This window comes from Papio anubis, chromosome 18 (assembly GCF_008728515.1).
Source record: "Papio anubis isolate 15944 chromosome 18, Panubis1.0, whole genome shotgun sequence".
NCBI lineage: Eukaryota > Metazoa > Chordata > Mammalia > Primates > Cercopithecidae > Papio > Papio anubis.
In genome coordinates, this window is record NC_044993.1 from 58,525,492 (window position 1) to 58,539,019 (window position 13,528).

At 46.9% G+C, this 13,528-nt stretch overlaps 1 protein-coding gene across 6 annotated transcripts in view; it reads left to right on the forward strand.

Moving 5' to 3' along the window:
• Positions 1-648: 648 nt before the first annotated feature.
• MYH11 (myosin heavy chain 11) overlaps positions 649-13,528 on the forward strand; it is a 156,167-nt gene continuing 143,287 nt past the window's right edge. For 5 of the 6 annotated variants that reach the window (XM_021931782.2, XM_017953215.3, XM_021931783.2 and 2 more), the window contains exon 1: positions 649-754. The gene's annotated coding sequence lies outside the window, so the exon portion shown is untranslated. Of the gene's footprint in view, positions 755-1,182; positions 1,240-13,528 lie in introns of all 6 variants that reach the window. The other variant, XM_021931780.2, reaches the window with a different exon arrangement.

The following is a 13,528-nucleotide window of genomic DNA, read 5'->3' on the forward strand; positions in this document are numbered from 1 at the left end:
CACGCAGCTGGCGAGTGGCACACAGGGTGGGGGGACTGCTGAAATAACCACAGTGGGCTTATTTTTCATTTTTATTTGTATTTTGGTCGTGGAGGTGTGGGTGGAGGTGGAGATGGCAAGTTGGGAAAAGTAAAAACTTCCCCTTCCTGCACCGTTCCCAGCAAGGATGGGGGCCTCCTGTCTTGCACTTTGCAAAGTTCAAGAAATCCCCTTTCCCTACCCTTCCCGCTGCATAGCCGGCCCTCTTTCCAGACAGTGCGATGCCAATAAAATGGGAAGTGGGGTGGGAGATGTCAAGTCAGATCCACCACAGCCCCAACACGGGGAGGAAGAGGTTAAAGCCTGTGCGGCTGCAGCCGACTCAGGGAAGACATTCTCAAGCATCCCGCACACACGCTGCCTGCTCGACCCCCTTTCTCTAGGGATCCGGAGCGTCTGCGATCGCCTCCGGCCGGGAGTGAGACTCCGGTCCCTGTGCGCACCTGTTCTGTGCGTCCTTGTCCCCGGAGCGCCCCAGCCCCTTGCGCTCCCGCCCCGGGTGCGCCCTGCAGGGGGCGCGGCGAGGGGGCCGCGAGGGACCCTCCCCAACTCCACCCCTTCGGCCTCCTCCCCTTTCCCACCCGCGGGCAGCTCCGGGTCTATAAAGAGAGGCGTCCGAGACGCGCAGGGAGATTTGGACGCTCCGGCCTGGGAGGTGCGTCAGATCCGAGCTCGCCATCCAGTTTCCTTTCCACTAGCCCCCAGTGGGAGATTTGTAAGTAGTAGTTGTCCTTCTGGGGGCAGATTGCAGGGGGGTGGGGGTGTTAAAAGTCCTATAGGGTATTCTATAGGGGCTGGGTTGCACTTAGGGGTCCCTGTTGTCAACCTCGTAAGGACCATGGTGGGGGTAGAGTTGTGATTTGGATGTCTCTCTGCCCTATCATCCTAGATTATCCTAGACTTTCCCCAAACAGCATTTCTCAAGGTTGCCAGTGAGAAGTACTATTTTGGGGGTGCTTATTAACGATATCAATGCCTGGACCCAACTCCATTTCCCAACTCTAGAATCCCCAGAAAAAAACGGCCTTAAAAAAGAAAATCAGTCCTGGGTGATTCTTGGTAAGAGGCTAATCCAGGAGATATACTCCCTTGGAAATCTCAGAGGTTCAGTGCAGACAGTCAGGCATCTCACTTTTATTCTAGGCACCAAAAAAACACAGCTCAACTTCACTGAAAAGTCACTTGCTATCACACAGACAGGTAAGGTGAGGCTCCTAGTGGATTTGACGGTATTGCACAGTTGTGTTGATAATGCATTAAATCAGTTAAAAACACATGGGCGGGCATAGGCTTAGCAGAAAGGAAAGTGTTTTTATCAGTTCTATCAGGTACTATGTTGAGAACCCCTGGGAGATAAGGCTGGTTGTGATCTAGTTTATTACAGCCCACTTTTTCATCTTCTCCAAATTAAAAAAAAAAAAAAAAATCTCACCCAGGTTGACCCCCAAGGGCCCCCAGATACCCAGGTGGGCTCCAAAGTCTCCATTTGCTTCCACGATCTACAGGTGCATTAGGTAAGATTACACTGGAATTTCCCGCAGAGTCACCTGTGTCAATGCCTCTCTCGTGTCCAACCAAATGGGTAAAACGAGAGAAAGTGTGGCTACTGTCTGTTGTAAGTTTTCTTCCAACACAGGGTCTGGTAGGGATTTTGCCACTTGAGAAAAAGTACCATTGAAACCATGCTTGTCCAGAAGTAAAAGAAAACATTTAGAAACGCAAGGCCGGGAGGGTTTAGTTGCAGTATGAAGAACTGAGAGATTAAATTGTGAACTGTCCGGCATTTGATGAAAAGAAGGCAGGCTGTTAGTAAACTGCTTTGTGTAGTTTTTTGTTTGATTTACTTAACGATACTATTTTAGAATTATTGAGAGAGGGAACTTGACGCTGAACTGAAAGTCATTAGATGGCAGGATGTGAAATAAGATAGGGAATTTTGTTGGAAGGAAATTGATGTTTTCCCATTGAGATAGCTACTGTTGATGGAACACTTAAGTGCCACACGCTGTTGCAACATTTAACTTATCTCATTTAATCTTTGCAACAACTTCATAAGAAAGGCATTATGATGTCTGTTTAGTATACAAGGCAGCTGAGGCTCAGAGAGGTAAAGTGTCACACAGCCATCAAGTGGTAGAACCCATTCCCGGGTCTGTTTGAGTCCAAGTTCATACCCTTGACCCCACTATCTTCTTTACCATGGACTCAAACTTGTTGGGGTCAGGTTTCTGGTGGGACTAAATGCTTCCAACAAAGTAAATGTTTATCACCATGTCTTTTGAAGAAAACATAAACTGACTTTTTGCACATTTAAAATAAAAGGCACTGTTTGTCCAATGGTTGTGGGGGCGGGAAGTGATCTAGTTGAAACCAGTGACCCTACGTGGGCTGCCACCCCTAGAGTCCAGAACGTGAACTAGTTGGGCCTTTTTCGAGAAGCCGCCGGGCTTGCCCTGTAAACACCATGTATTTTTATTATCATGTCCAAAATAGATGTGTTATTCCGTACAAGGTATTTGTTATGGATTTGTTATCATTACTTTTCCGTGGGAGGGCTGAGATTGAGGCAAACATGCCCATTTATGGAAGCGTTTTCCATGAGGCCATCCCCAGCCCCCTCGTCAGTTACCCAGCCTTGCACTACGGCCCGGTTGGTCCCGGCCCTGGGAATTTCTCTACTGTATCCCTCACCCATTGAAGAACTGGTGGAGAAGCCCTAAGGAGAAGAGATTTGGGAGAAAAGTGGGATTCTTTTTCCCTAACCCTCTTATTCAGAAGTTTGATTTTTTTGGGGTGGGGGATGGGAGGGAATGGTCTCCTTTCCACAGGGCTTGAATCGAAACAGGTGGGTTTTAGGCTTTAGGCACAAGGTTGTAATTCCAAGAGTAGTATATAGCAGATTTTTCTTGAAAACCAAGTTCAATTTTCAATCCAGTAGAATCATAGAAGGTCATAAACAAATTTAGAAATCATCTCCAGCACCTCCCAAAACCTCACTTTCTCATCTGGGCAATGGGGTAATGAGAATAACTCATGTTTCTTGGGTACTTTTGCCTGGTGAGATGCTAAGCCCTTTGTGGACATTATCTTAAGTCTTCATAATAACCCTTTAGAGTAGATACTGTTATTATAACTGGCTTGATTTTACAAATATGGCATCTGAATAACTTGCTCAAGACAGCTAGTCAGTAAGGAAAACAAGATTCTACAAATCTAGGTCTTTCTAACTCCAGAGTTTAACAGATTACCCTCATGGGAGGATTTGATGAGCTAATGTGTATGAAGGGTTTAGCACAGTGCCTAGGCCCTGGGAAACTTTGGTCGATGGTTATTTATAGCAAACACAACCAGAGTTCAAGATGTTTGCTCAGTATGGCATGGCTCATCTTTGGCAGAACTGGGAAGCCTAAATTATGTGGCCTTTAAAGGAGAAGCTTTTCTTAATGTTTCTTCCCTTTGATCTCATCAACCCCATTTCTATTGGGCTGAAAGTGGTGATTAGAATCTTTAATATGTTAAGCTACCATTCCTTTGCTGGATTGGGAATGTTACAAACTCCAGTAACATTTGTTTAGGGTTTTGTTTGTTTTTGAGACAGAGTCTTGATCTGTCACCCAGGCTGGAGTGCACTGGTGCGATCTTGGCTCGTTGCAACCTCCACCTACTGGGTTCAAGTACTTCTCTGGCCTCAGCCTCCTGAGTAGAGAGTAGCTGGGATTATAGGCGCCCACCACCATGCCTGGCTAATTTTTGTATTTTTAGTAGAGATGGGATTTCACCACACTGGCCAGGCTGGTCTCGAACTGCTGACCTCAAGTGATTCGGCTGGCTTGATCTCCCAAAGTGCTCGGATTACAGGCGTGAGTCACCGCACTTGGCGTATTTAGGGTCTTGATGGCATACTTTAAGGCCTTAATGGCCTTTTTGCTCTCTAGGCCTCCCTCCACCCCTGACCTTTCAACATTTAACCCTGGCCACACAATGGAGGAAAGATTGAGTTTAGGGAAAGCCAGGCAAGAATTTGAAAGAAACCTTGTATGTGATCTGAGGACAGAGGAAGAAGCTGTTCACAGTGGCTGAAAGGGGAGGTCGGACATCTGTGACTTGTATCAGGGTTTCAGGGGCTAGGGAGGAACAATCTCATCAAAGTTGTGAGGAAAGGGCCATAGAGGCCAGGTATGGCAGGTCACACCTGTAATCCCAGCAATTTGGGAGGCTGAGGTGGGGGGATGGCTTGAAGTCAAGAGTTTGAGACCAGACTGGGCAACATAGCAAGGCACCATCTCTACAAACAAATTTTGAAAATGAGCTGGGCGTAGTGGCATGCATCTGTGGTCCTAGTTATTCAGGAGGCTGAGGCAGGAGGATTGCTTGAGCCCAGGAGTTCAAGGCTGCATTGGGCCATGATTGCATCACTGCTCTCCAGCCTGGGAAACAGAGTGAGACTCTGTCTCAAAAAAAAGATGCGGGGCATAGCACTTTACTGTACCAGGCTGAAAAATACAAGGCCCAGAGAGGGCAAGTGACTTGCCTAGCATCACCCAGTGAGTTTTAGGCAGAGCTGAGACTTGTAACTCGAAGTCCTAAGGTCTTCCACAGGCTAACGAATAGCTTGTTTGTGCTCAAAGGATGAAGCAGTGAGTTGTTAGGACAGGACTGTGAACAGGGCTGACACATTCAGATGTGTTAAACATCGCTAATGCCATCTCTGAGTAAATTAGGCTTCAAACAGATCTGGATTCTAATCCTGGCTCCAACTTTTACAAGGGAGGGCTTTGCATTTACCTTTCAGGACCTTGATAGTCTTAGCAGAAAAATGGGAATAATAGATAATGCCACTCTTTCAGCCTTGGACTTTTTGTCTAATTATGTGAATTTACCTGTAGGATAAATTCCCAGAAATGCAATTGCTCAGTTAAAGGGCATGTGTATCTAAAATTAATAGATATTGCAAATGACCAACTAAAGACATTGCAGGCCGGGCACAATGGCTCATGCTGTAATCCCAGCACTTTGGGAGGCCGAGGCAGGTGGGTCACCTGAGGTCAGGAGTTCGAGACCAGCCTGGCCAACATGGTCTCTGCTAAACCCCATCTCTACTAAAAATACAAAAATTAACTGGGTGTGGTGGTGTACACCTGTAATCCCAGCTACTCGGGAGGCTGAGGCATGAGAATCGCTTGAGCCTCGGAGGCAGAGGTTGCAGTGAGCTGAGATCATACCACTGCACTCCAGCCTGGGCAACAGAGTGAGACTCAGTCTCAAAAAAAAAAAAAAAAAAAAAAAAAAGTATTGCAAATTGCAACTTGTTGCAGTCACATATGACAGCAGTCCCCAACCTCTTGGCACCAGAGACTGGTTTTGTGGAAGACAATTTTTTCCAGGGACCTGGGATGGAGTGGGGGTGGGGAGGATGGTTTTGGGATAAAACTGTCCCACCGCAGATCATCAGGCATTGGTTAGATTCTCATAAGGAACGCACAACCTAGATCCCTTGTATGTGCAGTTCACAATAGGGTTCACGTTCCTGTAAGAATCTAATGCTGCTTATCTGACAGGAGGCAGAGCTTAGGCAGTGATGCTCACTCACCCACTGCCCAGTCCTGCTATGTGGTCTGGTTCCTAACAGGCCATGGACTGGTACTGTAGCATAAGGGTTGGGGACCCCTGACATTGGAGGCTACACATTTATTTTAATCTGTGGTATGCCAGAATTGTAAAATAAAAACACAGTGGGGCTTTTAGGGCCAGAAATAACCAGTTCTTGCTCACTTTCAGAGGCCTCCTTCACAGGGGCTACAGTAACTCTTATCAACCAAGTTTTCTTGGTCGGGAGGAAAAAATAGTGTTACACAGTAAGATAACTTCTTTCTGCAGTTATTTGAAACCATTGGTATTCAGATGATTAGGCAGATGTCACAAGGCAATAAGAAAGTGACAGGTTCACCATTCACTTTTTTTTTCTGTGAAAGTGAGGTAGGGCTTTCTTGGGAACAAGCCCTTGGGAGGTGGGGGAATGTGAATGGTGAGGGGAGGGTGGAAATGGCAGAGGAGGGTCAGGGGCAAGAAAGGGACTTTCTGCTAAGAATTAATTGGGTATCCATTTACTCTTAGCAGAAAATTAGGATTAGATTCTGGATTCTACTCCTGATTCCAAATTTTACAAGTAGGGGCCTTGCATTTACCTTCCAGGACCTCAGTCATCTTAGCAGGAAAATAGCAACAGCAGGTGATGCCACCTTACAGAGCGCTTATGAGACATAGTCAGATGGTCTATCTAGGCAGCTGTCAGGCCCGATACCTGATGAATACAAGGGGCCCAATAAATACAGTGGCTGTTACTAATAATAGATCTAAACTGCCTTTTTGGTACTACTGGGCACCTGCTGAGCAGGTGCATTTAGAGTACCCAGTCCCTCTCCCTGCGACATATTTAACGCCTGGACCAGGACTCGAACGAGGATTTCCACTGCAGAGGTCCTTCCAGCTGGTGAACTGTGTTGCGGATCAGGTTCAGAGAACTTCCGTTTTGCCCGTGTGGCATTCATTCATTCGTTTATTTGAGAGATGGGATCTCACTGTGTTGCCCAGGCTAGTCTAGAACTCCTAATTCAAGCAATCCTCTTGGCTTGGCCTCCCAAATTGCTTGGATTGCAGGTGTGAGCCACTGTGTCCAGCCCTTTATGATGTTTAGAATACAAGCAATTTTTCTTTCTTTCTTTTTTTTGAAATGGAGTCTCACTCTGTCACCCAGGCTAGAGTGCAGTGACATGATCTCAGCTCACTGCAACCTCCTCCACCTCCCAGGCTCAAGCGATCTTCCCACCTCAGCCTCCCGAGTAGATGGGACTACAGGCATGTGCCGCCATGCCTGGCTAATTTTTGTATTTTCTGTACAGATGGGGTTTCACCATGTTGCACAGGCTGGTCTCAAACTCCTACGCTCAAGTGATCTGCCTGCCTTGGCCTCCCACAGTGTTGGGATTACAGGCGTGAGCCACAGTGCTGAGCCCTGCATGGTATTTAGAATATGTGCAATACTCTCACTTCTGGTCTGGGTCACTCTGTATGACTTACCTGATCTCCAAAAACATTTGGGTTTGTGTCTCTGGTCCAAAATCTTCAGCCAATGGCTTGACAGCAAAATCCTGAGGAAAGCTGTTGACCAGGCGAGGTGGTATGCAAATCCTATACTCTCTGGGCTCTGGGATATTTAATTTACTTATTTATTTATTTATTTATTTATTTATTTATTTATTTATTTATTTTGGAGACAGAGTATTGCTCTTGTCGCCTAGGCTGGAGTGCAGTGATGTGATCTCAGCTCTCTGCAACCTCCATCTCCTGGGTTAAAGCGATTCTCCTGCATCAGCCTCCCGAGTAGCTGGGATTTCAGGCGCCCACCACCACACCTGGCTAATTTTTGTATTTTTAGTCGAGACAGGGTCTCACTGTGTTGGCCAGGCTGGTCTTGAACTCCTGACCTCGGATGATCCTCCTCCCTCGGTCTCCCAAAGTACTGGGATTATAGGCATCAGCCACCACGCCCGGCCTAATTTACTTTTTATTAATGTTGAAGCAGAGAGGGCAAGATCTTTTGCCCCTGAGTTCCTCTGGGAAAAATGAAACTGATGACAACAAAACCTAAAGCAGCCTGACATTCTCAGTTGGTCCAGTTTCAGGCCTTTGGCCAGGAGTCACAGACGGGTCCCACAGCACGGTAGAGCTAGGTCAGCCTACCATTGATTTCTTTTCCCTAAATGAAAAACACAAGGCCCAGAGAGGGCAAGTGACTTGTCCAGAGTCACCCAACAGGTTTGGGGCAGAGCTGAGACTTGTTACTTGACATCCTGAGGTCTTCCAGAGGCTAATGAATAGCTTGTTTGTGCTCAAAAAATGAAGCAGCCTGGGCACGGTGGCTCATGCTTGTAATCCTAGCACTTTAGGAGGCTGAGGCAGGCAGATCGCTTGAGCTCAGGAGTTCGAGACCAGCCTGGGCCACAAAGTGAGACCCCCTGTCTCTACAAAAAAATGCGAGAATTAAAAAATTAGCTGAGTGTGCTGGTGTGTGCCTGTGATCCCAGCTACTTGGGAGGCTGGGATGGGAGAATGGCTTGAGCCTAGGAGGCAGAGTTTGCAGTGAGCTGAGATCGTGCCTCTTCACTCTAGCCTGGGCAACAGAGGCAGATCCTGTCTCCAAAAAAAAAAAAAAAAATGAAGCAGTTGTTGGTCAGGACAGGACTGAAAACAGGGCTGACACACTCAGATGTGTCAAACGCCACTAATGCCAAAGGTGACAGAGACATTTGTTTTCATCAAAACATTCAAGAAAGTCGGACAAGGTGGCTCAGGCCTGTCATCCTAGAGCTTTTGGAGGCCAACGCAGGAGGATCATTTGAGATCAGGAGTTTGCGACCAGCCTGGGCAACATAGCAAGACCCCCATCTTTACAAAAAGTAAAATTAGCCGGGCATAGTGGCCCACACCTGAGGTGGGAGGATCCCTTGAGCCCATGAGTTTGAGCCTGCAGTGGGCTATGATTGCACCACTGCTCTCTACCCTGGGTATATAATGAGACCCTTCCCCCAACCAAAATCATTGAGAGCAGCTCTTGATGAGTGAACTGTACTTTGTGATCAGCAGTTCTGGGTAATAATTTCAGAGATGTCCTTTCAGCCCTTGGAGCTGATGCAGGACCTTAAACATGAGCGATGGTGGAGGAGGGAGGGTTGGGAAGGTGCACCAAGGTAGATGGAGAGTGTCCCTGGGGTTGGGCCAACTGGTGGTCCGTCTCTGGTCCAATGTGTTCACCTTGCCCCCGTCTGACCTTCTGCAGTCGGTACTCCAAGTTGAGTTTGACTCAGTGAGAGCTGCTCTCAGCTTTAACGGCCTTTCCCAAGACAGCCCTTGTTTTTATTCTAAAGCTGTAGTTCTCAACTGGGAGCAGTTTTGCCACCCCAGGGGACATCCAGCAGTGTCTGGAGACACTTTTGATTGTCATGAGTGGAGGAAGGGGTGCCACTGGTATCTTGTGGGCAGAGGCCAGGGGTGCTGCAGAACATCCTGCAATGCACAGAAGAGCCCCCCTCACGACACAGAATGACCCAGCCCGAGAGTCAACAGTGCAGAGGTTGTGGCCAGGTGCGGTGGCTCACGCCTGTAATCCCAGCACTTTGGGAGGCCAAGGTGGGAGGATCGATTGCTTGAGGCCAGGAGTTCAAGACCAGCCTGGCCAACATGGTGAAACCCCATCTCTACTAAAAATACAAAAATTAGCCAGGTGTGGTGGTGCATGCCTGTAGTCCCTGTTACTTGGGAGGCTGAGGCACGAGAATCACTTGAACCCAGGAGGTGGAGGTTGAAGTGAGCTGAGATTACATCGCTGCACTCCAGCCTGGGTGACAGAGCGAGACTCTGTCAAAAAAAAAAAAAAAAAAAAAAACCGAGTTAACAACTACTATTACTAGTATTAGTATTATTAATTTGTCAGGCTCACTGAATTTTCTCAAGGGCAAATCTGTGGCCAAATGTTGTTTTGGGGACCCAAGGCTCATAGCAGCAAAACAGCTTTCAGGTTTCCAGATCTGCCAGAGACTTAAATGTCCTGATGTGTGTTTTGTGTCTCAATGAGGGAAAGGGAATATGTAGCACCTTCCAAATGGATTTGACCTTGACTGCCCCACTGTTGGAAGAGCTTCTCAACCTCCCCGGCTCCACCCCAGCCCAGATATTTCAGGGAATTAGGGTTCCAAGGAGCATGCTATGGAAAACAGCATTCTAGCGTGAGTCCAAGCTTCTCATCCCCCATCTTGCTGCCTTTTGACCAAAGCAGATTTTGCACGTCGTAACTGTCAGAGACATGAAAGCCAGAGGGAAGCCAGCTTGCTCCAAGCCCTCCTTTTTTGGACAGAGACTGAATCTTTGCACTTGATCTTGTTTGTGTTTTTAAGTCTGAGGTTAGACAGGGTCCCGGGCAATGGAGATGTACGTGTCCTTTAATTTTTCTGCTGTATTTTTTGCTATTTTTTCTGACTTTTAAGGCAACTCATCAACATGGTAATTAGAGCCCACTTAGGGCCGGGCACAGAAGCTCATGCCTGTAATCCCAGCATTTTGGGAGGCCGAGGAGGGAAGATCACTTGAGGTCAGGAGTTTAAGACCAGCCTGGGCAACATGGTGAAACCCCAAAGAATACAGAAAAATAGCTGGGCATGGTTGCAGGTGCCTGTAGTCCCAACTATTTGGGAGGCTGAGGTGGGAGGATTACTTGAGCCTGGGAGATGGAAGTTACAGTGAGCTGAGGTCATGCCACTGCACTCCAGCCTGGGAGACAGAGCAAGACCATGTCTCAAAAAAAAAAAAAAAAAATAAAAAAATAGTCCACTTTACTTGTTATGGTGCTTAGAACAAATGAAACATTCTCCTATCCCTCTTGGGATGTAATTGGCTACCATCTGCACAAACTCTTAATTACTGCACAATAATATCAATATACTTAATGCTACTGAACTGCATTTAAGTGGCTGAGGTGGTGAATGTTAGCTGTATTTTACCACAAAGATAAGAGGGAAGGAAAATGAAGTGTACTTTACAACCAAAAAAGTCCACACACCGTGGGTGTGCAGCTTGATGAGTTTTTGAGAGGATATATGTATATATTTTTAGATGGGGGTCTCTGTCACCCAGGCTATAGTACAGTGGCATAATCATGGCTCACTGCATCCTCGACCTCCTGTGCTTAAGCGTTCCTCCCACCTCAGCCTCCTGAGTAGCTGGGACTGCAGGTGCACACTATCACACCCAGCTAATTTTTGTATTTTTGCTAGAGACAAGGTTTCACCATGTTGACCAGGCTGGTCTCAACCTCCTGGGCTCAAGTTATCCTCCTACCTCTGTCTTCCACTCAGGTAATTACTTAGAGATGGGTCTTGCTGTGTGTGGCCAGGCTGGTCTTGAACTCCTGGGCTCGTGATCCTCCCACCTTGGCTTCTCAAAGGCTGGGATTGCAGGCGTGAGCCATGTCACCTGGCCCAGCAGTTCAATGAATTTTCGGGAAGTGAACACTCATAGGGCTGGCATTCAGATGAAGATCTAGAGCATCAACCCTCTCCAGTCCCCGTCACGTTCTGTCCTTGCAATCACTGCACCCCCAAGGCTCATTCATTCCTTACCTGAGCTCTGTCACTGTGGATGTAGCCTGCCTGGTTTTGGACTTCAGTTCAACAGTCAGCCTGTGCTTTTTGTGACCACCTTCTTTTGCTCAAGCGTGTGTTGTGAGACGTCCTTTTTTGTGGTGTGGAGCTGTAGTTTACTTCACCTGATTCGAGTCCTATTTTGGGTGTTTGTAATGTGTCAGGCACTGCGCCAGGTGTCTTAAAGGATGGATTCCTTTATGGGCATCTGACAAGGCCACCCACCTTATGTGAAAGCAGAACCACACAGACTCCAGAATGAGATGCAGGTTCAGGTCCCGGCTCTGACGTTTCTGGGTTTTTTTTTTTTTTTTTTTGAAATGGAGTCTGACTCTGTCACCAAGGCTGGAGTGCAGTTGTATGATCTTGGCTCACTGCAACCTCCACCTCCCAGGTTCAAGTGATTCTCCTGACTCAGCCTCCCCAGTAGCTGGGGCTACAGGCACACACTCCTGGATAATTTTTAATTTTTGTATTTTTAGTAGAGACAAGGCTTTACTATGTTGGCCAAGCTGGTCTCAGACTCCTGAACTCAAGTGATCCACTCACCTCGGCCTCCCAAAGTTCTGGGATTACAGGTGTGGGTTATCACACCTGGCCTACTTGTGGTCAATCTTATTTCATCTTTATATCCTCCCATTTCTCTTATGCATCCTCCAGTTTCTTTCTCTCTCTCTCTCTCTCTCTCTCACACACACACACACAATCTGCTGCAACATCTTAAGAAACAAGACATTATCAAGGAATTATTGAATACTTTGTCGCATTTTCTATTATGCTGCCTGTTTAAACTAACCTTGGTTACACTATTAAAGGAACACGTATCGTATTGAGCCACTTCTGTGACTATGGCTGTCCAGAAATAAACATAATTAAAACATCCAACAGTAGTAAATGCTCTTGGTTAGGAATGAGAGAAGTGGCTTAGAGTCATAGGAAGTGGGAAAGGGTGTAGAAACAGAAGGTACTTGGTGTAGACCAGGGGTGTCCTATCTTTTGGCTTCCCTGGGCCGCACTGGAAAAAGAATTGTCTTGGACCACACATAAAATACGCTAACACTAATGATAGCCGATGAGCTAAAAAAAACCAAAAAAACAAAAAAAAACACACACAAAAAAATCTCATACTGTTTTAAGAAAGTTTATGAATTTGTATCGGGCCGCATTCAAAGCCATCCTGGGCCACGTGCAGCCTGTGGGCTGCAGGCTAGACAAGCTTGGTGTAGAGAGTTTCATCTAAACCTCATGGCAGCTCTGTAGGGCACTTATTAGGCCCCCAGTATTAACAGATGGTAAGTTTCAGTCTCAGAAATCTATGTGAGTCGCCCAGAAGCGTGCATTCTGCAGTGGCAGAGTCATGTTTGAATTTGCATCTTATTGCAAAATCTGGGTGTCTTTTCACGACTGCAGGTTATCTTACCTCTCAAGATGAGGCAACCAATCCAATTTTGCCAGCACCAATGAAATTGCAATTTATTTAAAGGCTCAGAAAGATCTTTTAGGCTAATGAAAATGCTCTATATTTATGAAATGTTTTCATTCTCTGTGGCTTTTTCTTTTATTTTTTATTATTTATTATTTATTTATTTATTTATTTTTTGAGACGGAGTCTCGCTCTGTCGCCCAGGCTGGAGTGCAGTGGCCGGATCTCTGCTCACTGCAAGCTCCGCCTCCCGGGTTGCCCCATTCTCCGGGCACCAGCCTCCCGGTAGCTGGGACCACAGGCCACGCCACCGCCCGGCTAGTTTTGTATTTCTTAGTAGAATGAGGGTTCCACCGTGTTAGCCAGGATGGTCTCGATCTCCCCGAGCCTTGTGATCCGCCGTCTTGGCCTCCCAAAGTGCTGGGGATTACAGGCTTGGGCATTTGGTACTGCTTTTTGAGACAGGGGTCACCCTGTCCTGCGCTGGAGTGCAGTGATGTAATCATAGCTCACTACAGCCTCAAACTGCTGGGCTCAAGCAACCTTCATGCCTCAGCCTCCTAGTAGCTGGGACTACAGGCACGCATCATCATGCCTGGCTGATTTTTTTTAAGGGATGGGATCTTGCTATAATGCCCAGTCTGGTCTTAAACTCCTGGGCTTAAGCAATCCTCCTGCTTTGGCCTCCCAAAATATGGGATTATATATGTGAGCCACTGCCAGCTTCTTTTCTTTCAATTATTTTTTAATCTATAGGTTCCTCTCCTTTTTGTTTGTATTTATTTGTTAAAGAAACAGAGTCCTGGCCAAGAATGGTGGCTCACACCCGTAATCTCAGCACTTTGAGAGGCTGAGGCGGGCAGATCACCCGAGG